General features: G+C 41.0%; 1 protein-coding gene and 1 long non-coding RNA gene across 6 annotated transcripts in view; one reads left to right on the forward strand and one right to left on the reverse strand.

The window, feature by feature from the left end:
- LDLRAD4 (low density lipoprotein receptor class A domain containing 4) overlaps window positions 1–26,889 on the forward strand; it is a 279,034-nt gene that overhangs the window by 157,072 nt on the left and 95,073 nt on the right. The window lies entirely within an intron of this gene.
- LOC309349311 lies at window positions 10,488–12,042 on the reverse strand. The gene is made up of 2 exons (XR_014159835.1): window positions 11,681–12,042; window positions 10,488–10,830 (listed from the first exon to the last, which is right to left on the reverse strand). It is a non-coding gene; the product is annotated as an uncharacterized lncRNA (long non-coding RNA).

Consider the following 26,889-nt stretch of genomic DNA (forward strand, 5'->3'; position numbering starts at 1 on the left):
TACAAGCTTGTATTCATCACAATTATAGGCTCCTGACTACGAGGAGTCTGCAAGTGAGCATATTATAGCCTTAAAGAAGGTCCAGAGCTCAGTGGGAGATCCAAGGATCTGAGGGCCACAGTCTAAGATTACAGATAATTGCTTCCCACTGGGCTACATGGACTGATGATCTGACTTAGCATGGGCAGCTTCATATGTTCCTTTGCCTCATATGTAAACAGAAGTAGGCCTCTGTGGTGGGTGGAACTAATAGACAAAATGGAAAGCAAGGTGGGCCAGGTGGATCTGTGACAGACAAGTAGGCTCACATTCATTTATGTGAGCCCCACCTGCAGTCTCTCAAGTCGTACAGACCAGACAGCGGTTACTTCCTTAGTGACAACTAGGCCTGAGGCACATACCTTATGTATTGCTAATTAATATACTTTTTTCTGTTCTCTTGGGGCATGTATGTGTGAGATCATGCCCTTGAACATTTTTATTTTGCCTCCTTCTTTATAGCTACTGTGACAGCAGATACTCAAACTAAAAATGTTTGTCATAAGTCAGAGTACTTTTGATCCCAGAATAGATGAGATTGCATGTGGCCTCCATTACACAGTATTCATAACATAAACAAACTTATGATTATGTCATAGCAACAGGCAGTGCGGTTACACATGTAAATTTGATTGAGGTCTCCAGGAACGGAGACCTCTGCGTCCCAAAATAACACAGCAACCTACTTCTCAGTAAGGGGGCCCTAAATAATTTCAGAAATTAGATACGCCACCAATAATATGATGCCATTTGCGGGCCTTCTGTAGGATTAGCAGGGGGTAGACTTGAGTCCACACAGATGTCTCTTTCCTAGGTAGGTGAAAACAGCTCATCATCTGAGCTTGGTGTGAGACACGATAACTTAGATTCTGACAACGTGCATAACGTAGAGAAGACTGATGCTTTGGCAACACCCCATGGAAGAAGACTCAAGAGACAGAGTAATGCTGGAAAGGTCATATTTATTCAAAGATAGCAATAGAAGATCTTCCAACAACAATCAAATTATCTAAGTATGGGCAGGTAGGTTTGAATTGACATACATGAGGGAATCTTCCCTCCACTGCATTGGGCAAGTAAACAGCCACATTCTGTGGCTCCTCAGACAGGGGCTTGGGACAAAATCCTGCCTTCTCGCTATGTGAACCATGGGTATGCGAACCCAATATGCTCACTTGGGCCCTCACCAAGGTGTACACAAGAGCTCTAAAGGGAAGCCCCAAGAAGCATCCGCTCTCAGCCCAAGCCAATAAGAGTGGAATTTAGAGTGACCTTTAACCTGATATTGCCTCGGGGTTAAGCCAATTAAGTTTCCTTACCTGCCGACACTGAATGCCAAACAGACCAAATAAGCGCATACATCAAGGGCAAATCAAAAAACCCTGCAGTTTGGAACAGGCAAAAAGGAATCCCAAGGGACTTTCCCCTCAACACTCCACGGCCTAAATAAAAGTGTGAGGTCCATTTCCCATATCCTTTAAGTTTTCTGTTTCCCTCCTCAGATTTAACACAAAGTTGCCACAATATCTGTATATATTGATTGTCCATCTCAAATATAACAGTCATAGTAACATTACCAGAAGAAAGAGACTTGCAACACTTATTTTGCTGCAAAAACAAACTGATACTTTGATCTTGTTTGGATTTGAAGGTAAAAATCTACAATGACTAGCAAAATTTTATATAACCCATAACTCATGGTAATTTAATATATTTGCTTTAGAATCTTCAGCTATTAGAAGAATACTGGGTAGTATTGTGATTGTTGTCAGTATCCCATTGGGCTAAGAGGAAATAAAAGAAACCGAAACAAGGGAGAAAAGAAAAGTTCTCATTGCGCTCAAGGTTACTATAACAAAATGCTAATTTCAATATTGCCATTTCATCTGTGGCATTAAGCTTTATTTAATTGTTTATTATATAGTCAACTTATAGATTGCTTACTATATATAAAATACCTCAAAGTGGTATAAGTTTATGGCCTTCTCATTGCCATAGTATAGGGCATTACTCTCTTGTAAATTGTCAGTTACAGATAGGTAGCCGTGTTGGTCTGCCATAGTCAAAACAAAATAAAAAAATTCCTTCCAGTAGCACCTTAAAGACCAACTAAGTTAGTTCTTGGTATGAGCTTTCGTGTGCATGCACACTTCTTCAGATACACTGAAACAGAAGTCACCAGACCCTTCTATATAGTGAGAAGGTGGGGAGGGGTATTACTCAGAAGGGTGGTGGGATTGGGTGATTGGCAGATAGCTGTGATGAGCCTGTTGACGACTCTTAACGACTGCAATAGGTCTTGCAGGAAAAAGCAAGGGGTGAGAAGGTGAAAAATGGCTTTGTCATGTATAATGAGATAAGAATCCAATGTCTTTGTTCAATGTCTGGAAAGAGAAGCTGCTGAATTGCAACTTATTACCAAACTTAAAACCATGGAGAGACCTGGTCTGAACACATCAGGAATCACAAGACAGAGAAACCAGTAGGAGAACACTTCAATCTCCCAGGACATTCTATACAAGATCTCAAAGTAGCTGTTCTATTACAAAGGAATTTCAGAAATAGACTGGAAAGAGAAGATGCTGAATTGCAACTTATTACCAAACTTAAAACCATGGAGAGACCTGGTCTGAACAAAGACATTGGATTCTTGCTTTTTCCTGCAAGACCTATTGCAGTCGTTAAGAGTCGTCAACAGGCTCATCACAGCTATCTGCCAATCACCCAATCCCACCACCCTTCTGAGTAATACCCCTCCCCACCTTCTCACTATATAGAAGGGTCTGGTGACTTCTGTTTCAGTGTATCTGAAGAAGTGTGCATGCACACGAAAGCTCATACCAAGAACTAACTTAGTTGGTCTTTAAGGTGCTACTGGAAGGAATTTTTTTATTTTGTAAATTGTCTGCTTTCTTTTCTGACAATACTATCTGTGTGTGTGTGTGTGTGTGTATGCCTGTATGTGTCTGTAGTGTCTCTTCAATAAAGGCTTGGCATGAACATAGTACAGCCTGTTCAACCTTCTGCCTGTACTCGATACCAGGTGTCTTAAATTATTACAGTGACCACTTACAAGTTAGTACCCATGCTTTCTGTATTTGGGGGATGGAATTGCTAAAGATAATCTGGTTTGACTTTTCACTTAAAAGGTAAATATTAACCTCTCACAAGAATATATTATCCCAGAGGTTTGGAGGTTGATATTGTTTCAGACTGGGCTCGTGCCACATACTGCTAAACCATAGTTTATTGTTATAGTTAGTGGACCTAGCCTTCCTCTCCTCCTTCAGTGTGGCAGCAAGGTGGAGTCTGGAAATTTCTGAATCCATTTTATGCTTACCATGTCAACTGAACACAGACAAACTGATGTTCATCTTCATTATGGCAAGTTAACATCAAACTACAGTTTACAAAGCTAGCTTATTTTCACTAACCATAGTTAAGGCTAATCAAAGTTTAGGGTTCATGTTAACTGGGTTTATGTTAACTGCAACTTGAATTGTCCTTGAATTTTCCTATGTCTTATGTCACAGATAAGCATGGCTCACCCATAATACCCTGGCGGGCCAACCTTTGAGATCTTGTGTGCCTAGTTAGACCTGCAGTCCAGAAGTTCCACACTGAACTATGGTTTAGCTTTATGCGCAAACTGGGCCAAAGTGACAACATTTTCTTTTCTTTTCTTGAAGCGTCAATTGTTGGTGAAGGGATTTTTTTCAGTTACTTCATTTGTGAAGCACCTGCTGCTTAGAAATTTGATTGCATTTCAGTGTTTTATTAGCTTGTGGGTTTTTCTTTTAAAGGTACAGAATTTTAATCTTAGGTGCAAATTAAATAATTCTGCTAAACAGATTACACTTGTCTCATGTGTTAATATAAGTGGCTGTAACCCACTTCCAACAACAGAGGAACACTAAGTCACATGATGGTGTTGGACTTTTTTAAATTAAGAAAATTTCAATTTAATATTTCTTTGCCTACACTGATTGTTCTAAGTCTCCCATCCAAATTTGATAAGTTTTTTTTTCTCCCTGAGACATAAGTACACCTATTTTCAAAATGTAATAATGGAATCCTTTGTCAAACCAATTATTTTATAAATTGAATAACTTCTAGTAGTAGTCTTCAAACTTTTCAGATCTAGGATCCAACTTTAATGCAAACATGCTTCCAGATTTTTGTCACATCTATTCTGCATGTTTGGAGTTGCAGCCCAGTTACGTTTTACTTATTTATAAGCCGCTTTTCTCCCAGTACAGGATGCAAGGAAGCTCACAGCATGAATTTAAGCAAATAAAGCTCAAAAAACACAATCAATATAAATATTTTCTTTTTTAAAAAAGTAACCCTATTAAAAAGAAGTGCTGAAAACACTTTAAACTGTTTAAAAGAACACACACATGCACAAAGAGAACATATCCTTAGAAGGCCATTCTGAAACAGCCAAATAGTGACCAAAGGCCTGTCTGAACAGAAAAGTCGTTGCTGGCCAGCAAAAATGAAAGCAGAGAGGGGACTACCTAATGGTGGTTCCTGACTCACCAGCTTGAGCTCCCTGTCACCAAACAGGAATTTGCTTCAATTAGCCATGGCGGCTATCCCCAGTTGCAGGCAGCAATGCTTCTGAATACTACCAGTTGCTGGAAACCATGGGAGGTGAGAACGCTGTTGTGCTCATGTTTTGCTCACTGGTTTCCCACAGGTATTTGGTTAGCCACCGTGAGAACAGAATGCTGAACTAGATGGGCCACTGGCCTGATCCAGTAGGCTTATTCTTAGGTTCCCACCTTCACGCAGCCTTTCTTGCCTGAGGTTAGCTTACCTCTTAAGTTAATTCAGAATAACTCAGTTAAATTGCTTTTTCCTCTCTGGCTGCTATGATCCCGCCATTCATTGTTCTACCTGAGTCTATGTGGCACTCTCTCCCTCTTCATTTTAAGATTCCAGTTCTTAATTTTAAAGTTATCTGATTTTTTTTTTTATGCTTCCTATCTCCAAGCACAATTTCTCCACATTCCCAGCTCTCTCTCATTCCTTTCTACAAATGCATATATGACACCTGGTCCCTTTGTTTTCTCTGACTCTATTTTACTCATAACTCTCCCCTCTACAATGGACCTAGTACTCCTATGTATGTAAATATCTTTTGAGGCAAGTGGGAGTTTTGTAGAGGCATTTTTTTTTTTTTGGCTGTAGGGTAGGATAGCTTTGCTGTTCTCAGACCTTCTATTTTCAGGGCCCACTTGAGATGGCTGTCAATTACTGAGGCCCCCCAGTCACAAAATGGCAGTACTACTGAGTCATTTACAAAATGGTGGTGGTTTAAGGAAGAGTTTGGCATACTAAGCTGATATTTGCTAACACCATTTCTTTTGCAGGGGACTTGCTAAATTATTTGCCACAGTAGGTTCCTTCTTGCAAGCAGTCCCACAGCTAAGTAGATTATACATTGGCTCTTGAGGCTTCTTGACTCTCCCTCCTTATTTTCGGCACAATTTGCTGATCCAGAGGTTCTAAACCTGTAACTGTTTTTATTTAACACATTTGCCTCCCCTAACTAGCTTTTAAAAGTATTTTTACTCTTCACCTGTCATTTCTTTTCCACTTCTCCTTTCACACTTGATTCCCCACAAAACTACTAGTTTTTTTCATCCCTATTCCTTTTCCATCCACTTCTTCATCTTACAACAACTTCTGTCACTTATTCCCTTTCTATTACCAGTTTGTTTATTATTTAAAATATTAAGCCTTATCTCTCTTTCTGATTTATTTTGATGCCTGCTCTGGCCCTTTCCACCCAGACAAGAGAGAAGTTACCTGACCTAGCAAAAGACTGAATGGGAAAGAAAGGGGACTGGGGAAGGGTGTGTGTGAGAAGACAAAGGGTCAAAAGACACACCAGGTCCCTTTTCATTCTCTCTCCCTCAGGACGTCCATCGCTTTTGCCTCTCTCTCTTTCCCAGTTTTTCTCTTCCTTCCCTCACTTGGCCAGCTACTTTTTCCATCCATCAACCACTTCCTCTTCTTTCTTTCTTGCCCTCCAAGTTTCCTTTGCAAGAGATCTGTTGTTGCCAGTGTTGGGCCAAACAAAAGAGTGTGCTGCTGCTGAGGACTGCAGTGCTGAGGCCCACCTGAAGCTGGTCTGAGACTCACCCACATTTTGAGTCAGATATGTTGACTATTTGCTTCTTTTTTGGTAAAGCCTCTTGCTGAATACCTTCCCTGTGTCAATTTTGAAAGCCATGATAAAAGTGCTATTGTTAATAGATTGCCGCGGAGATCTAAACGTATTCCCTCAAAGGAGCAGCCCCAATGCTGGCAAATAATCTCCCCCACAGCATTTAAAATACAGTAATTCATTGCCAGGAAAATGCTTTTCTTTCCTTAGTTCAGCCATTGCTCTAATGCTGTTTGAGATACTGTTAGGAATGTGATCACTGGAATCTTTTGGATATTGCCTGTGACGAGTGGTGATGAATCACAGAACTGCTCTACATACCCAGGTTCCCTCTAGATGATCTATAGCCCTATACAGGACTTACCTGCTTTCAGGAGGATTTCTCCATTGCAAACATTTCCTAGCAACAAAATAATTTGAGCCACTTGCTAGGAAATGGGAGTGGGGAATCGCTGTGGCTGAAGAATGGGGAGAGAAAGGCCAGAGTTTAAATGTTGACATTTAGTGTAGTCAAATGATCCAGCTTTCTCTTTATCTGACACATAATGCTATGTTCAATGAGCCCATGAAATAAAGTATATAAAAAGTGTAACATTCAATAAATTATATAAAGGCTTACACTTCATTTCAAAAACAAGGGATACACAAGACACTACACAGCAAAATGAATAAACTACTTATTTATACATTTGGGCAGCCTAGAACTGGCTTCATAAATACAGGTGGAATGCAAAATACATTCCCAGTTCTCAGTTTTCTTACAAATTGCTGAGCAGATTGATGTTGGTGCATTTAGCTCTGTCCTTTTTAGATAAAGATCTGCTTCTCACATGATTTCCTTCCTCTCATCTAATGTGCTCTTCTTTGATTCTACTGTACTTCCATCTCCAATATTCATCTTTCCCCAGCAAAGCTTCATTAATGTCTCTGGTGAAATACAGCAGATTTTATAGCACATTTGAATGTTGGACATTGACACTGAATGTTGAACATTGACATCCAGAGACTTATTTCCCAACAAAATTCACAGCACAGTTTTTTTTGGGAGGGGGGGTTTGTGATGTTCATCTCCAGCTCCCCCCCCCCCATTCTATATCCTCTGCATGCTCTTGTCATACTAAGTATTTGACTTATCCCTGAATGTAGGCCTCTTTAGGATGAGGCATGTAGCATTAGACTAGGACCCGTTGTTTCAAATTCTGTTGAGCTATATGACTTTGCTCATGTGCAAAATAGCAGTTGCGGTTGCAAACGAGTTACTTTGCGTGCACACACATAACAAAACCCACCACCTGTCTTTTCCTTCCCACTTTTCTTACCATCATTCCTCTTTCTTTGTGGCTCATCGTCTTTTGCTTTCTGTTCCTCTTTCTTTTATTCCATTTTAGTATCTCCATCTTCTCCTTTTCAGAATACCAGAAGGTGTTTTCACCTATGGCTCCTCTTTTAAAGGAAGATCTCTCACTTTCTCCCTTAATCTGCTGCATTTTCAGAAGTGTCAGTTCCGTGGAATCGACGCAGCAGCTGTAGTTCCACAGGTGCTGAAAAAATAATACATTTTAACAGTTAGCATGCAGCATTCGGAACTGAGAGTGCTTGAGTATTGTAATATTAGCGTTTTGCCTCGGACAAGCCCTTCCACTTTTTCAGGCTTGCAAGCAGCCTTTTGGAAGTGGGAGAGGGGCTAGAAGGGCAACGTGAGGGAGGGCACAGCAGGGCAGCAAGCCCTTCCAAGCAGTCTGATTAGGCGGAATGGAAGGGCGCATGCCTGTTGCGCCTCCTGTCACCCTGCCAGCCCCACTCTGCTTTGCAAGGCTGGGATGTGGGATCGGACTCGCAAAGCAGTGCGGGACTGGCAAGGTGGCTTGAGGAGCAAAATGCCCTCAAAAAAAAAAAAAAAAGGGCCCGAGACAATGACACCCCTTGCTGCATATATGAAGGAGCGTCTCCACCCCCATCGCTCAGCCTGGACACTGAGATCCAGCGCCGAGGGCCTTCTGGCGGTTCCCTCATTGCAAGAAGTGAGGTTACAGGGAACCAGACAGAGGGCCTTCTCGGTTGTGGCACCCACCCTGTGGAACACCCTCCCTTCAGATGTGAAGGAAATAAGCAGCTATCCTATCTTTAAAAGACATCTGAAGGCAGCCCTGTTCAGGGAAGTTTTTAATATTTAATGCTGTATTGTTTTTAACACTTGATTGGGAGCCGCCCAGAGTGGCTGGGGAAACTCAGCCAGATGGGCAGGGTATGTATAAATAAATAAATAAATAAATAAATAAATAAATAAATAAATAAATAATTATCTGTACTACGCCTCTGGATTGGCCTGTTGTTATACTACTAGATCTACTGTTGCAGCTAGAATTTCGAGTTCAGTTACATATCTCAAGTCCAATTAAGGGGTATAGGAAGCTATCTTCCACTGAGTCAGATCTATGACCTGTCTATGTCGGTATTGTCTATACTCACAGGCATCAGTTCTCCAGGGTTTCAGACTGGGGTCTTTCCTAGCACGGGGAATGAAACCTCGAACTTCCACACGCACTTCTTTTGATCAGCAAGTGGTCAGATCACTACCCTTCCCCATACTGTGTGCTACATCCAGCAGCTTATTCTTTCTCTATACCGTTTGAAATTATAGCTCACAAGTACACCTTTAACTTCACTCTACTCTCAGAATTGTGTGGTGTTTGTAGCATATTTATTCTGTAAAATAATTGAATGCTAAGCAGTATCGTAAAGCCATTAGTAAACCATTCAGCATGAGCCCTTAGGATGATTTTGTTTCTTACTTAGGATATCATAATGTGAAGATTGCTCTTTCTTATTTAAAAAACAAATAACCAAGGTGGAAATCCACAGTAAATTTACCCAGAATTAATCCCATTGAAATGATGTCTACTCAGAAGTCTTACTGAATTCAGTGGTGCTTACTTCCAGGCTGCAATCCTATGTTTGGAATTGAGCTATAGGACTGCAGACTTAAGGACATTTACTATGCAGGTGTAAGTCCCATTGAATTCAGTGTGACTTCTGAGTAATATGTTTGGAATTGGACTGTAAAATTAAATCAGAGTACAATGAATGTGGATAAAGAGCCTGTGATAAATTGTAGTTTGGCAAATCTGCTTCAGCACTGAAAGCTTCTCAGTCTTACCAGCAATCCTCCCCCAATTTATTTAAATAATAGTCTACATTTTAGGATGATGGGAAGCCAGTCTATGGTTGCCAGAACTGTGGAGAGAACGGATATATATTTAACAGGTACTTTCCGTGCATTTGCAGTGATTTACAGCAGTTAAAAGCTGTGAAAGAGGTTTATTTGTATTTAGAATAGTGTAATGAGAGACTATAATTTGACTCCTTTGCCTTGTTAAATTTAACATTTCTGGTAACAAGTTTTCCCAATGTGAATTCCATAGTGTGAGAAAGAGAGGATGATAATGACAGTGATAGCATGACCTAGCACCGAAAATATAAATAGCTTGGGTATGTGAGAGAGAGGATTGAGGTGAAAGATGCGGAGAAATGGAGCTGGGTTTTTCTGTAATACTTCAGCATGAATAAGAGATGATTCCTGAAAGTCAGTGAATTTTCTACTCTGGCACTATAAAACATAAATTGTCTCCCATTTTGGCTTTGTAGTATATTTATTATAGATTTAGTTTTCCAGTAACAAGGGTGAGCTTTGCATTCTCCATCATTCTCACCTTGTTAACTAGTTTTCTTGTTCAGTGTGTGAAACAAGATGCTGCCTATGAAATATCAGGACTAGGTAGGCCTATCCTAAAGTACAACTTGAAATGGCAACTCCCCCCCTCCCCCGTAACTAGCAACATATGCAAGGGAAATTTTATGGCCATCACACAATTCCTTTAAAAATAACAACAGGGAATGAACTTAAGAGAGCCCTCTTTTGTTCCTCCTCAGCCAGCCTGACTGAGGCTTCCTGTGTGAATACTACCATAGTGCACCAACTATTACTACAGGAGACTTGTAGACACTTCCCATATATCCATACAACCATCATTCTCTTCCCAAGAGCCCCGTCTTATAAATTCGGCACATACTAGTGGTGGGGAGATGTAGAGGGCATGGGCAAGAAGGATCCATTGAAATGGCTTCGGGGTGTGAACTAATTATGAATATGTCAAGGTTTATTTTTCTAGCTAGTATAGAATATATCATGTATTTGAGAAACAGATTGTCGCCCCCCCATCTCTCACACATGAATAGTTTCTCCCACAAGAGAAGCTTACATTGTCCTATCCTCCAATCACATGCCTAGCGTTTATTCAATTACGCAGTATCCTGTTGCTGCTTGTTTCCCAGCTCTCCCAACGCATGTCCATCTCCTCTTCTGCTGCAGGTAGCCTGCTTGCTGCAGGTAAGGCAGGACTTGTTGGTGCTGTTTTCAGGTTTGGTGGCTGCTGCTTTGTGATTCTACTGGGTCCAGTTGCATGAAGAGGAAGTTGTTGGTGAAGGAGGAAATTGCTTTGGGGCCATTGGGAGCCTTTTGGTGGTTTCAGAATTGCATCTTTAGAAGAATGCAGTCACACGGCTTTTCTTCTTATGGATCATTGATAATCTTCTATTTCATTAGGTGGAAGAATCTTAACAAGAAAGGGGGGAAAGGAAACATGATTCCTTGTGAGAATCGTGCCAACAGCTTGTTTGCTCTTTGTCTGCTCTTAAATTTGCCCCTGCTGCCACCGTTTGCTGCAAAAGATCTTGGAAGGAAATAGTGTTTTGTACTTTATATACCTATTTATTATACACATGGACAATATTTTGTATTTTATCTGATTTTGCACCTTGCAGCTTGTATTGTGTCTTGTTTAAGCACCTGCTTCCTGCTTCTGAATCCTAACTTTGACTAAGATGCTAACTTCACAGTTCAAATCCAGCCAAAGAGGCCCTAAACACATTTACTTGGATGTTAAGCTTACAGTCATACCTCCATTTACGTAACCCTCTGTTTACATAAACTTTGGGATGTGCGCGCGGCAAACCCAGAAGTATTTTACCAGGTTTTGCCGCATGCGCAGAAGTGCTCCTCAGGTTGTGGAAACCTCGGGATCTGATCGGACCTCCGGAATGGATCCCGTCCGCAACCAGAGGACTGTATTTGATTTTGAGGGAACTTGTTTCCTTGTTATTTACTTGCATGTAAAATTTCTCAAACTGATCTTTTATCAGTGCAGATACATATGAGCAGCTAACAAGGATTAATATATTTTAACACAGCTTGACTGTTCTTTTTCTTCTCCTGCCAGTACTCTTAAGAATAAATGAAGAGTGAGTGTGAATCTAAATGGTATTAGTAGCTGTGAAGGAATGTTAGTTTGTCTGGATGAGTTATACCAAATAGTATGTTCTTAAGAATTCAGTCTTGAAGAGTTCCAGCATCTGGGAAGCATGAAAGAGAGAAGGTCACATCAATAAGAAGCGGAAGGAAATCACCTTTAGGGCTTGTTGCGTAGCCTCTGTGACCATTGTGCTCTGTATAGTCAGTTGCTGAAATCTGCTTCCCAGTTGTCAAGATCTTGCTTGTTTCTTTGGTGTTCCGAATTCTAAAATATTCTTTTGTTATGGAGCAGCTGCTGCAGAACCTCTAGCGATCTGACTTCAGTCTCTTGTCCTAATGGTAGGTGATGGCAGAACTAGCTCAGTAGCCCCAAAGGCTTGGTACTTTCGTTGTCTACACTGGAAGGGCTGTAAAGTCTTTTTAGGGTATAAGGGCCTTGCATAACTATTATTTGCCCTTTTCTTTATTCCTCTTCACTGCTGCAGCTGGACACTTTAAAGGCAGCATTTAGCCTCAGGACTGAGTTGCTGGCCCCTTTCCAAAGCATGATATCAACACGCTATTGCATTATGTTAGGGCTATATTGCACTTTAATGTATTAGTGTTGTAGAGTTGATGCTTTATAAACTTACCAAAATAATAATAATAATAATAGCCATTTGGACACAGATTAAATTAAATTCATGTGGCTGAATTAGTGTCATCTGTTGGGATACTGCCAGGGAGACAAAGGCCATCATGATCCCACATCGATTCCGGACGATCTATCGATCTCCCGTAGACACGCAGTATCATTCAATTAGCGACACGAGCTCCAGAAATAGCTTGCCACATTCCAGAGCTGATGCACGCTCTATCAGCAGAATTCGCACAGCGAAAGATGCACGCAGGAGAGCATTATTTACAACTTTATTCAGCGTTGGTCAGAACAAAGAGAAAACATGACTGCCTGCTTCAATGTCTCAGGCACAGAGAGAAAACGAAAGCATAGACACAACAGAAACATCCCGTGAACAGGAAATACACAGACTCTGTGACTCACAAAGCCTGCTCTCTTTTAAGGTGGAACGGAAATATCCTAACATGTCACAGACATGTCACAAGGAAGCAGATGTTCCTGGGTAGCACACAGTAGCCTTATACAGTTTCAAAGTGGTAATGGCTGGAAGCAATTCTACCAGAAAGTTGGGAGTAAGTACTTTTATTTGCAAATGTTTTATTTTAGAGAACTTACTCTTGATAAATGAATGTGGAACAGCACAAGATGTAGAAAATCTTTAAGGAAGGCACAGTTTTGCAGGAAGGCAAATAAGGAAGGACAGAAGTTCAAGGAAGGAAATAATTAATAGTCTGCTTCAAAAGCAGATGTTCTGTTGCTTAGAAGAATCTACTTATAGAGACGTGACTTATATTTCTGCAAGTGCTGTTTGCTCTTTCAGGATCACTTGCTTCTGTCAAAGGGCCCATAGGAAATAAGCATTTGCTTTGGGGTCTGCTGAACACTCTGAGCCAATGGTCTGATCACAGCTTCTTCCTGCTAACACTTTTACGCAGTGGAAATTTGTGTACCTACTGGTTTGAAAGAAGGTCGGAATGCGTCATGCAGATTCCTGCATTGCAGGGGCTTGGACTAGATGACTCTCCAACTCTACAATTCTATGATTTTGCCATGGCTTTGCTCAAATAAACCCCATTCATATGGAGTATGATAGTAAAGCTCCCTAACCATTGGTAAGGTGCTCTCTTTATGCTGCAATTCTATTGACAGGAGAGAGAAAGAACCTAAAGTGGTTGAACTGTAACGTCCATTGCCCTGGACAGGGTGGAAGTAAGGAAAGAGCAGCATTCTGTCACTCTTCCACTTTAACTTTTCTTTAACAATTTCCCTACTGTTGGGGAACAATGGGAGGAAAGTTCATTAAGCCACTAAAGCAGCTCTAGAGTTGTCACCATTTCATCCCTGGATTAGGAGCATTTTGGAGGACTGGGAAGGCTAACCCTAACCCTTTGAATCAACGTATTCCCCTGTTGCACCCCAGCATGCCTTCAATTTGGCCCTGGCATGCTCTCTTTTTGCTTCTAGTGATGTCAGAGCTCTGGCGACGTTAGGACAAGGACCAGTGATGTTTCTGTGTTGGTACAGAGGAGGTATCTAAAGTTGGGTCCTCTTCTCCAAGGTTGGAGTTCTCTCACTGTCCTTGGAGAGGGAGATACAACACTTCATGAGGCCCTTGGGATGCTCTCCCAGGGACCATAGAATTGCAGAATTGGTGACGCAATTAGAATTGTTTCCATTTTGATTGGTGCATCATTGTGAGCTGCTCTGGCGCTTTGTGGGCAAGTTGTGGGGACAGCTCTATACATTGATTATATAGGGAGAAGGTGGAATTTGAAATGGCTACATTAGGTCAAATCAGGGACCCATCAAACTCCCTCTCAACAGTGGCTACATCAGAATTCAGTTGTTTTAAAAACAGCCAGCTTATTCCCTGATGTCTATACCCAGTCATTAGCAGCTAAATTAATCCATGCACCGTATATAGGAAACTCTGAAATGGGCTTATTTTCCATTCATATCATTTGTTCAACCTCTTGGCATGTTAGCCTGACACCCATTTTTATTCCAAGTAGATCTTGTGTTTGTTCATCTTAACCATTATGTATTAATTGCACTTGTTTCCTTCAGTTATGTGCATTGCATGAAAAGGTAAATAGCTGTTCATTGTTCTGTAATCAGCTTATGATTTTAGGAATACCCATAATGCCTCTTTTAAAAATACCTCTTTTCAGTGCCGGAGCGACTTTTCATGTAGAAAGCATGTTATTGTCTGGTGACTTAAATATTTATAAAAAATATTTAAACCACATTAAATTGGCCCACCTTGTTGTGATTTTTATAGAGGACATTGCCTTGAAACCAGAGCTCTTACCTGCCACCTTTCTTAGGTTTATGTCGGTAAAATGCAGTCATATGGTTCCACTCGTATTACCTCTCCTTTGGTAGCCATTTCATCAGGAAAAAGCTGTATGAGTCATTATTTGCCCAGTGGATATGTTGCCTTAATTCCTTTTCCTCTTTGTTATCTCTTGTTGCACAGAACAAAAGTGCAGTGTAGTTTCTTATTGAGCTCTTGTGCGAGAGAGACCACAAAGAAGAGGATTAACAGAGGTATTTACAAGTCGTGAGTAAACATTGCCAGGTGGAAAGAATTTTATAATGTCTGCACCACACTGTTCTTGGCTGAACACAGTGTAACCAGTACTTTGTTTTTAATTAGCATGCTATTGTCACAGTATTTTTTAAAAAGGTAAAATGAAAATCTGGATAACACATTATATGCATGTGCTAATCTCTGTTGTTTTTTTTAATGGTGGATACAAATGAAGTAAAGGAGATTGCTTGAAAACTGTGAGAAAATGCTCTCATTGAGTTTATTGCTCTCTGAGGCTGCAACTGTATTCTTCCACACCACCCCAATCTCTGAGCAGTCTGGTGTTGAGTTAAAAGTGTAATTGTGTTTTATTATCTATTTATGATTATGTGTGTTCTAATGTGTTTGCTAACTTGCCTGTTATTTTTCTACAGGGAATCTGTACTTTGATGTTTGTTTGCACATCTGGGGGCAGATGCCTGATTTTGGGAGGGTTAGTGCTATGAGTTTGTTGGTGGCAGACCCCTCTAATTAATTCCTGGATCCAACAAGGGTTAGAATTTAGTCAAACCTTGTAGTGTTAACCTGGATCTGGCAAGTGCCACAAGCTAATCAAGCCAGGCTGTCTTCCCCTCCCTCAACATATAAAACCAGAGTTTAGAGTAGGGAGTTAGGAGTGCTGTGACCTAGGCTCAGGTTGTGTATATGTGTAAATAAACCATATATTATAAAGATACCTCAATTTCCAAGTGGTATAAGATTCCAGAGGTTCCAGGCGTTTACCAAGAGTTAGTGTTTCCTTTTGGAAAGTAAGCACACCTCAAAAAGATCTCTCCCCCCCCCCCCCGATTTCTTTTCAAGGTCACATCATTCCTAACTCTCTAAACTCTGGCTTTATCTTTTGAGGGAGGGGTCCTCCACCCATTAGCCATCTCGCAACAAACCCAAGTCTTGTAACACCCCAAGCCTTGATTAAATTCCAACACTTGCTGGATCCAGGGATTAATTAGAAGGGTGTGGCACCCCAAAACCTATAGCAGTATGCATAATTATTTGTGAGTAAGACCCACTGAGTAGAGGTACTTACTTCCTAGTAAAAATACACAGGGTTGTGTTGTTGCATATTTGTGGGCTAGGGATGTCTAGCCCTCAGTCAGACTTCTTGTACCTCTAGCAGCTGTGGGCCAGGAAGATGTCCGACTGGTAGAGTCTCTTATGTGGCAATGAAAGCCTTCTCTTGCTGAACCTTTGTCTGCCATGCAGCTAGTAAGAGCAGAGGAGGCCTGCTTAAAAAACCTCATTGAGCACATACATTGCAAGCAACCATCTACTATTTGTTGGTGCAACACTGAACTATGGTTTAGATTTTTGTTTGATATGGGCCTGTGTGTGTGTGTGTGCGTGCACAGGCAGAGGGGAAAGAATAGGTAAGCAGGTCATGCTAATAACAAAAGAGGAGTGGGGAGAGAGTTGTGGAAAACTGACCTGTTTTTATGAAGATTTGCTGGACAGGGGAAGGAAAACAGGAAGTGCATTGTGTGTAAGAAGAGAGAAAATGGGTATGTTCTCTGGCTGTGATTTATTTACTGGCAATGGGGTCGGTGCTTTCTTTTGAAATTAAACTCTAACCCCATTGCCAGTAAATTACAGCCAGGGATAAATTACTGCACAGAGAGGTGCAGGGACATTGAATTGTATGAATGATATACCATCACTCTGTTAGCACTGCTTCTTCCAAGTACATGGGGAAAGAGGAAACTGTAGTTGCTTAATAGGAAGAGGAAAGGATTCTGCATATGCTCACATCATTTATTCATACTGTTGTATTATGAATTCACCATCTGATCTTGGGCTTCTTATTTAGTGGTCTATCACAGTTTTTGAGCTGTATTAGTATCCCACTGAATCAGGGACAGTCAGCAAGTGGATCCAGATCTATTACTGCTAGATCTCTGGACAATTTGTAGTAGATTGGCAAGAGATTCTACCTTCCAATTGCTGAACAATATCAACTGTGAAAATACGTTTTTTACCAATTAATTTTTACTATATTTCCACACAAAAAAATAACAAGGAAAAAAAAGATAATTTCTGCTCTAAATTAGTTGACTGAGGTAAAGAGAGCTTGGGAAAAAGCTAGATTTTTTTTGCTGTGTGTGTAGAAGGACTGTAAAACATAGGGGCATTGGAAGATGTTTCATCCTTAATCAGACCACTAGCCCATCCTTAAAGGGACACTGGTGGCTGATCAGAAAGTTGGTGGTTCGAATCCCCGTGATGGGGTGAGCTCCCATTGCTCAGTCCCTGCTCCTGCCAAAACTAGCAGTTCGAAAGCACGTCAAAGTGCAAGTAGATAAATAGGTACCGCTCCGGTGGGAAGGGAAACGGTGTTTCCGTATGCTGCTCTGGTTTGCCAGAAGCGGCTTAGTCATGCTGGCCACATGAACCGGAAGCTGTACGCCGGCTCCCTCGGCCAATAAAGTGAGATAAGCGCCGCAACCCCAGAGTTGGTCACGACTGGACCTAATGGTCAGGGGTCCCTTTACCTTTACCTTTAGCCCATCCTTGCTCAGTGACTGGGAACAGTTCTCCAGGACTTCAAATGGCTTTCCTGGAGATGCCAGGGATTGAACCTGGGACCTTTTGCATGCAAAGCTCTGCCACAGAGCTATACAATCCTTGTACAACTATGAACACAGTTCTGGTACTGAAAAAAACCTCATAGGCCTGCCTTATAGCAAGGGTAGGGGACCTGTGGTCTTCCACTTGTTGCTGACCTGCAGCTCCCATCATCCATGGCCATTAGCCATGCTGACTGGGGCTGATGGAAACAGGAGTCCAACAACACTAGGAGACCACAGGTTCCCCACCCTGCCTCAGAGGAATTTAGCCCCCTAATTCTTAGTGTTTGCTCCCCTGAACTAATATTTTGCACCTTGCTCTAGTTGATGGAGCTTGAGCTTCACTTGAATCTGTCTACTCCTGCTCTAAACATTATGAATCTATATAGGGCATATATGTGTATATGTATTTGACTTTCTATGTAGTTTGTGGCTTGCGGTATTGCTTTTGTCATTTGCTTGTATGCAATTTTAGTTTCCAATTTCTGCTTATGCACATTTGAGTCTGCTTTATGTTAGAACCACCAACTTGCCCCAGGCTGCATTGCTGGCCTTTGCTCCTAGCTGTACACACTCATATGGATGAATATCCCTTTTTTCATCTATGAAATGTTGGAATGTATGTAACTACAGTATCTGGGCTATCATTTTTATCCAACAGTATATCTTCCTTGAAACCATATTTACTACTTCTTTTTTTTAAAAAAGAAAAGTACAGGAAATTGCCAGTTGTCAGAAGAAGCTTTGCATTTCAGATTGCTAATGGCAAACAGTTTGCATAACCATACAACAGATGAACAAAAAACAGACCCTGGAACAAAGTTGGCTGTAGCTAGGTTTTATTTGGAGGAGAGAGAGGCTGGTTGTCACTAGAAGCTTGCATATTTTTATGCAATAATGGCTCAACAGCAATGTCACTTTTGGAAGACTTTCCAGCTTCCTTCTGTCATGAGCAAAATGTGCCCCCATCATTTGGTTTATATCTTTCTATTGCATTAAATGTGAAAATATTCAGTCTTGTCTTATCTCTATAGGACAGCTTTTCAGGGAAGAAAACTTAGGCAGCTGAATGCAATTTACCCAGTACTCAGGACATGCTTTTGAGATAATTTGATATTCATTTTAAGTCGAGCCACTCGTATAATCATCCCTCATCAATCAGATTTTATCAGTTAAGTTACTTAAGGTAGTTGTGTGCATGGTTGTAACCTTGCTTTGTTTTTAAGCAGCCCCCATGACTCCCTTTTCTAGTTATTAACACCCACCTGGATTCTCCATAAGCTTAGCCTTTATATAAGGCTTGAAGTAAGGTGGGGGGGGGGAGGGAGTGGACTTCAGCTGTGTTCAGGACAAGGAATGGAATGATGAAAGCCAATGCTATGATTTTCATCCAACAGGGTGCTGCTCTGTGTGGCCTACCTGGCTCCATAATATAGCACAGTTATCTTCTTATCTCCAGTGACTTTGTCCTTAGCAGGTATGCCTATTAGACATGGTAATGCTTCAAGAGGTATGCATACTTAAGTATTAATATTGATGACAGTAATAACAATAATCAGATTGGTAGCAGAATCAAATTAATGTGGTCTCCCGCAGCAGAAATATTTACCCGATGTGTCCTGCCAGTTAGAGAGATTGGCATTAAAGCTAGACATTACCTCATCTTCCTGGGCAGACAGCCTATTTCTATGCTAAGCAAGTCTGCAGGAGTGAACAACTGAATACCTGCCTGATTAGCTCTGCAGTGGCAGATCTTGGTTGGAAGTGATTTCCCTTAGTGCTTTCCCTCTTTTGCTTGCTCTCCATCTCTGCAAGCTTTGTCACTATGCATTATCAAACCATGTTTTTCATCTTGAAGGGCACGTTGCGGGTAAGATTTGCCAGACAGGTGGGCAAGTATAAATGCTGATCCAAATCGGAAAGGTCACAATGAACAGAAGGAAGAAAAGTAAATGTGTGTGTGTGTGTGTGTGTGTGTGTGGAATGAGTGTCCCCCTTCTCACCCTCTGTATATATCTGTGCCAGGCAGGTGAAACTAGATTAATGAGGAAATGCAAGATAAAGACCAGAAGGATTCTGCTATGAAAAGGAGATTTTGTTTTTAGCACAGGAGACAGTTCCAGTCTCAGGGAAGTTAGGAATTAATTGGCTGACAGAGATAAAGCTTTGTTCTTAGGATGCAAATCTTTTCTTATTGGAAATAAAATCTCATAAGATCTCTCCCACCTGGTACTTCTGTAGCTGTCTATTTTTGTGGATTTCAAAACACTTCACGAACTCTGTAGGATTAGACCAGTCCTCCACATGTGCTTCACATAAGACAAAAAGCAGCAAGGGATGCTGGGTATTTGGTTCTGCCAGCAATCTTCCTCTCCTTCCTAGAGTTAGTCTCTTCTGCTAATGATCTTTCATCCTCAGTGTGACTCAGAAGGCTGGTAGCTAAACTGTCCCCAAGGTCACTCTGTTAACAACTTTTGGAAATGTCAATGGTTATTACTAGAGTCCTGACTCCTGTCGCTAAACCACTGCAGCTCTCTAGATTTGTGTTTTGTATAAAAAAACCAGTCACATATAAATAATATGCTTCAGTAACTTTTAAAAAAAGAAAGAAAAAAGATCATAGTATTAATTCTCTGTTTTCCTTATTTGACTTGATAGAATGAGGAAGTGGTAAATCATGTGAGTTCCATGGGAAGCATTCACAGTAAGAAAGATAAGAGTTGCACATGTACCAGAGTTTGGAAGCTTCTAATGTTCTAACAGAATTTGAAGCTTTTTCTGTCTTTCCCTTTTGCTGTATGAGTGTGTATGCTAGGGTGGGACGAGCATCTTTAGCTTAGTATTGCGACAGAAGGCAGATCAAGATTCTGACAGGATTCTGCAGCTTTCATTTCTCTGGTGTGTGCATGTGTGCACTTATTAAGGTTTAGTAATTTCAGTGCAATAATCAGTGCTATTTTTCTAGAAAAAGAGGTGCCGGAACTCACAGCGAACACCTCCATCGTATTCTTAGAATGACAATGGCGCCCACCTCAGAGGTGCCAGGACTAAGAGATGCCGGAACTGAGTTCCGGTGAGTTCCAGCTGAGAAAAACCCTGTCAGTAAACATTGCATTGGATGGTGTCTGACCTTGTTGCTTTTCAGATGTATTTCCCTCAAGGCTTGCACATCTACGATATGAAGGCCAAACTTCTAAAAGCACCAAGTGTGTAAATATTTTTTTTTTTGGGGGGGGGGAGGAAAAAGGAAATAACCCTGCAACAAAGAGTTGTATACTTCGTCACAAATTCACTAGAAAAGCTAATCAAGATTGTTCTCTATACTTAGGTCTCCCAGCTGTGTAAAAACTGCTTACTGGTGGTTGGTTTACAAGGCTGCATTGTGGGCAGGATTGTATGGGGTCTTTTCCATGAAACTTTCATCCTTGATTGCATAGGAAAGACCCATGACATTGTGGCTAGCTTATTTAATTGCAGGCCTGGGTGGGACCTGCTCACCAATAAGAAACTTCTGTTCAACTGGAAGAATGTTTAAAGGGCACCTACACTAGCCTGGAAACCACCCATAAATTCAGGGCTTGCCCTACCATTTGGTTGAATGAGGCAGCTGTCTCAGGTGGCAGATGCTAAGTGGTGGGGAGTTGTTGGAAGAGAGAACTATGTATTCTGTGCGACCTGCACTACACTATCAAAGCTAGCTTACTGCTATTGAGTATGATGTCCCATTACCTAGTGTTAAGGTCTTCCCCTCACCTTTTACATAGAATGGCAGAGAGGCATCATTTTTCCTTTGTCTCGGGCAGAAAAATGGCACGACCCATCCCTGTGTGGATCTACAGTGCAAGACCTTCTTGATTCCTGATGTATTTGCAGGGGATCCTGTTGAATCTTGGCAAAGTTCTAATTCACAGGAGAGCAGGACTATGGCCAGCTCACTGTGGAGACACCCAAGAGCAACAAGCTTGCAATGTTGTTCCAGCAACTGTCTGGGGCCAATGGAGAGCTATTCCTAGCCTTCACCAACCTAGTACCCTTCAGATATTTTGGCTACAGCTCTCAAGTCATAGTCCAAAACTTCTGGAAGGCACTAGATTGGCGAATGCTGTTTAAGTAGTCCCACTGTTAAGTTGATGTCTCAAGCTGTTCCCCATATGAGGAACCTGTTTGGGCTGTTCATATTCCTCAAGTGAAGGTTCCAGATGAATCGGGGGACTTCCTGCTACCCCAGGATATAGTGCAGTAGTGCTCAGAGCTCTGAGGAGGAGCCACATCAAGCAGGCAGGGTGCCTCCTCAGTCCGTACAGACATTGCTGGCTCCTGAGATTTCCCTTCCATGAGGGTCTCTGGAAATGGGAATTCTGAGAATTTTATTTTTTGTTTCCACGTAAACATTGCTTACTGTCTAGAGATCTCAAAGCAGTTTACAACAGATAAGCACAATAAAAACATGTTTTACATAAAAAACCGGATAAACTGTATCTTTATCCATAAACACAATATAAATCCTGTTGTCACAGAAGCCACTTGAGACTCCAGTGACAGGTTGGAATCAAAAACTACTCCCAGCCTGTTTTTTTAAAGTAGAGTACAACCCTTGCCAGAACAGGTTGTACATGTAATTCCTCAACACAGAAGCCACCCACCTATAGCATCTCTGTCTTATCAGAATTCAGCTTCACATTATTGGCCCGCATCCAGTCCATCATTGCTTCCAGACCCTGGACCAACACCTCCACGGTTTCTCCTGATTCCAGCTGATGGAGACATAGAGCTGGATCTCTCTTAGGTGTGACGCCTTGTTTTTTTTCCAAGCTAACACTAAGGAGGTCACAGTACAAGCAATCCACATCTTCTTAATTTCTGAACCTCCTAGGACTGAATCCAGGCATACATTGTGTCTGTCAAGCTAGCAAATGCCAAAGATAATTTGGATTTTTGTTAAGATATTTTCTCTTTAGTCAAATGAAGGATCAGTTACCACTGAACAAATCTGAGGTCTACTTTATGTGTTTTTGTTATTTCTGTCCATAGATGAATGATAACATTTTAAGGCAGGAAGTGGTGTAAATATGTCACAAAGATGCATCTGGGACAGAGTTAATTTTGGTTGCTTGGCATATGTCCATTGTGTGCCTTCAGAAATGTGTTATTCCCCCCTCAAGCTGTTCACCCCATGACATCCGGTAGACATGCTGAAAACATACTTGCTATGTAAAGTGTGAAGTTCCCCCAAATTTGGTTCCAAGGGTAAAGATCTTAAGACTGAAGAATAAGGCAAGAAAAATACCAGAAAACTGAGCTGTTGAGGATGTACTGGGTTTCTTTAGGAAATAGTACAGTTTGACAGATTTGAAAATAACACTTTTAAAAAAAATAAATAAATTTATATATATTTTTAAAACTACTAAATATTCATGTGTTTTGGATCTTTGTTTGTGTGTACTTGGAGTATTTTAAAAAAATTCAAGAGAGTTAAAGGTCAGTTTCAGAAAGACAGGCTACATAAAAAGAATATTCCATGCAAGTCGGTTTAATGAAGAAAAAAATAGTTAGGGATATTTGTTTTCTGTGCATTGTATTTAAAGCAGGCACCCCCAAACTCAGCCCTCCAGCTGTGTTGGGACTACAATTCCCATCATCCCTGACTACTGGTCCTGTTAGCTAGGGATGATGGGAGTTGTAGTCCCAAAACATCTGGAGGGCCGAGTTTGGGGATGCCTGATTTAAAGGATTCATATGAAAGAGGTCTTTCACAATGACAGTTATTAGGTTAAGCTAATAATAACACTGCTAGTGGTAAAACATTGTACCCCATGTGTTATGTATTCAGTGATCTGTGTTTGCCTGAGCTTGAGTCTGGACTAAGGATTCTGAGCTCTTGTGCTCTGATTCGATACATGATGTCCAGTCACAGAGCATTTCAGAATTTGGGCCTCTGCCATTGGCCCTTGAACTCTGAGTTGTGATTTGCATCTTGGAAGTTTAGACAGCCAATCACGTTGAGAATGGGAGTGGCCCAGGCCTTCAGGAATGTATATAAGCAGTTGCTTTGCCCCTGTTTCCCAGTTATGTAGTTCAATAAAGGTTCTTGCTATTATCACTGAGTCTTGCCTCGTGGAAACCCACCTATACTTCACCATGCATGCAGCCTGTCGGAAACCAAACATCGTAGATCCACTTGTGTCCTGTATGTACTTTTGGTCATGCAATCATTCATGCACTACAGAAATAATAAGTACTGTTCATGCAGGATGTGTTTTTTTTAATGTCATGTACTACCCATTTATGTATATAAGACTTAAAGAATGGATCCTGTAAGGCTAGTCTTCAAACACTGCAGTAAAATCCTTTGAGAAATTATGGTGTTCACATTCTTATTAGGTGGTTAGGCACTCAATTAACCACTGTGTGCATGGAAATTTCTGTTTGCTTGGGAATAATTTCATGTTTGATCAACATGGCCCTGAAAGTTCTTTCTGCTTAGTGGGATGATAAAATATTTATGGATAGCAGATCTTTACAAATGTCCAAGGGGATTTAGCAATTCAAACATAATTAAAAGAAATATCAAACAGGTACCTCTTCAGTTTCTGCCTCTGAAAGGAAAGAGTGAAATTATACTTCATGGAGCAGAACTATTAAATGTTCTGCCCTTTAGCATCTCTTGAGATCATAAAAGTGTTGTGCAGTATTTTATAGTCTGATTAAGAATATGTTACCATGATTCAGATGGTGAATGCTAAATTGAACATTCAGATTACAGTGGTACATGTGGAATATTCTGGAATCAGGCACTACCCTCCTGGGATCCTGTCCATGTTTGCGTTGCTGCTTCTGCTGCAGTACTTTCTTATCTTTAGGGAAGAGGAGAGCAAGGGGGAAATGCTTCATGTTTCAGGGCGAAAACTGTTGTTATTGTTCAACTTGCAGTAATATTTCAGGAAGTACAAGCAGTCCCTCCTGTTTTAAGGAGGTAAAAACCTGAGTGTGGATATACTAGAATAGAGTAAATGCCAAAGCTTGCATTTCTTTTGTGTGGTTCAGGCTTTTCCTAATTTCCCTTGGATTCCCTTCCAAAAAGAGTCTGAACAGGGGAAACTTAACAGTGTTTAATTTACACTTGGCTGTGAAAAGCTGAGGGGGGGGATCTAAATCACCCAGTGCTGAAGTGTCAGAGAGTGAAGCAGTTACACTATCATTGGTGCAATAAGATTTGATGTTTAAAGCAGTCTGAGGAGTAAAAATGCAGGTTACCTTTATAATGGATTTTAGAGACTGGGTATGAGATTTCGTTTAGGTTATGATTTAAGACTTTATAAGAAACAGCTCACACAGTGGAACAAAACCGGAGCAAAGGGAATGTTGCATCACCACTTGGAGCACTTAAATATGGGACCACCATTGTGTTCTCTTTGGTTCAAAAGTGGCACACAAGGTAAGGTGGAGTCACTCAGTTAACTTCCTGAAAGTTGGGTCACTGATGCTTACCAGGAGGGAGAGGGACAAGGCGGTAGGGTGGTTGGCATGGTGCAATCCACTGGCTGGAGTGCTGGATTGACTCACAGGCAAGTTTACACCACACCAACCTCCCCACTACTTTGCCCTTCCCCATCTTTCCTTCTGGTGGCTCACCTGCTGGTGAACTAACATAGCAGCTTCACTCCACCCAGTGAGGCATTTCTGCCATGCCACTGAGCATCTGGAACATGCGCAGCCCATTATGGAGTGATTGCCATTGAATTCATAGGATTGCAGCCTTACAGTGCATAGGATTGTGCTGTTAGAGAAAGGTTTGACAGGCTTTAAAGAAAAGTTAGCACTGTTTCTATTAAGGCTGCTAAGATTGTTGGCAAATAAGTTGAATATCATACCTGACAACATCAGATTGCTTTTATCCAAGGACAACAGTTGGGGGATAATTACTTGGACAACTTCAATTATGAATAAATGCAGTCTCGCCAAAGGAGAATTGATGTCACAGTTGTCACTGATGTTGAATGGTTATTTCTGCTTTAAACTTTACGGCACTTAAGTAAGGTCCTTTAAAAATGGTACAAAAGCTGTCAACACTAAAGTAGGTAGAATGAATGATGCAGATTAATGAACAGGTTTCAGAGAAAATTGGGCTTCAGAGAAACACCTAGCAAGAATGTCTTCTCTCATCTCAGGTATAGAACTTCTAGCCATGTTTGATAACACCAGTACAAGAGATTAGCTGTGCATTCTAATGTAAGTCTCATTTTTCAGGTTAAGTTTGACCAACAATAATTTTAAAGCAGTCTTTGCTCCAATTACATAATATTAATCTCCTCCCATCATAACATTATTTTTCATTATGTAAAACAGTCTTTGTAAGTGATTAAACTGCATTAAATTAAACTGAGTTATTGGGACATAAGTTATTTGTTAAAGAACAGCTCAGGGTTGGAGATGGGTGAAAACGCTGACTGCTCTTTGATTGTAAAAGTCAGCATTTCTCTCTGTGGGACCACTGTGCTAATATCAGAGATAAGCCTCTGCCTGCTGCCTTTTACTGTCAAAGGGCAGACAGAAGCTTATCTACAGTCTTCGCACAGCGGTGCTTAGTGGTGAGATCCGAGATCCCTTAGCTCCAGCTAAACTATTAAATATGGTTTATCATAACATGGGAATGCTACCAGTGTTTTCTCATAATGCCAGACCACTCTTTAACATTATATCCGAATGCAGCCTTTGAATTTGAACAGTCTTTTGTAAGAGTTAAATGGCTAAACTATCAGCACTTTATCAGTGTAGTGTAATGAAAGAAGCGATCATTTCTGGAAATGATTTTAGTTTGATTGTTTCTTTCTTGGCTGTTTTTGTTATGAGTATTAGTCACTGTGGGTGTCTCATTTTGGGACTGAATGCTGGGAAACCTTTTTTCCAAATGAATCAAGGGAGCAATTCCATCGGAAGCAGTGTAACCTTCACTCTGCCAGTAGGAGGCCTGCTGACCAAATGTCACTTACACCTCAGGAAGTAAACTCTGTTAATATAGCTGTCCCTTTGATGGTGTTCCATTGGCAATGGAGGCCAAAACAGAGCACATCAGGGGTAGTCAAAAATCCACATAGTCCTCCTTGTTTCTGTACATCCAAAAAAGTGAGAATTGGGTATAGTTCATTCCTTCCATTGACTTTTGTTCTAGCCAAGGTAGAAAGGGGAACGGTCTTCCTCTCCTGCCTGGTCACAGCAAACTGGGAGGGATTCTGCTCAGCAACAGAATTATACCACTAAAGCTTGAGGATTTATCTGTTTATACAAATTGAGATAAATATTCAATAATATGATTTCTCCATATGAAAACTTTTGTGGAGGTGGGGAGGATGCCACCAATTCCACTTGTATCGGGGAGGGTCATCGTGTGTAACTGGTATTTGACATCTGAAAAATGAAAAAGGCTATAAAAGGTAAAGGTAAAGACCCTTGGACGGTTAAGTCCAGTCAAAGGCGACTGTGGGGTGTGGCGCTCATCTCGTTTTTCGGGACTACTGGTTCAAGCACTGGTGTTAGTTATGTGTAGCCAATTTTCTTTGTATTTGGTCAACGTGCTCAAAATCAGTGTGATCT

This window comes from Podarcis erhardii (assembly GCF_964252035.2).
Source record: "Podarcis erhardii genome assembly, chromosome: 8".
NCBI classification, from domain to species: domain Eukaryota; kingdom Metazoa; phylum Chordata; class Lepidosauria; order Squamata; family Lacertidae; genus Podarcis; species Podarcis erhardii.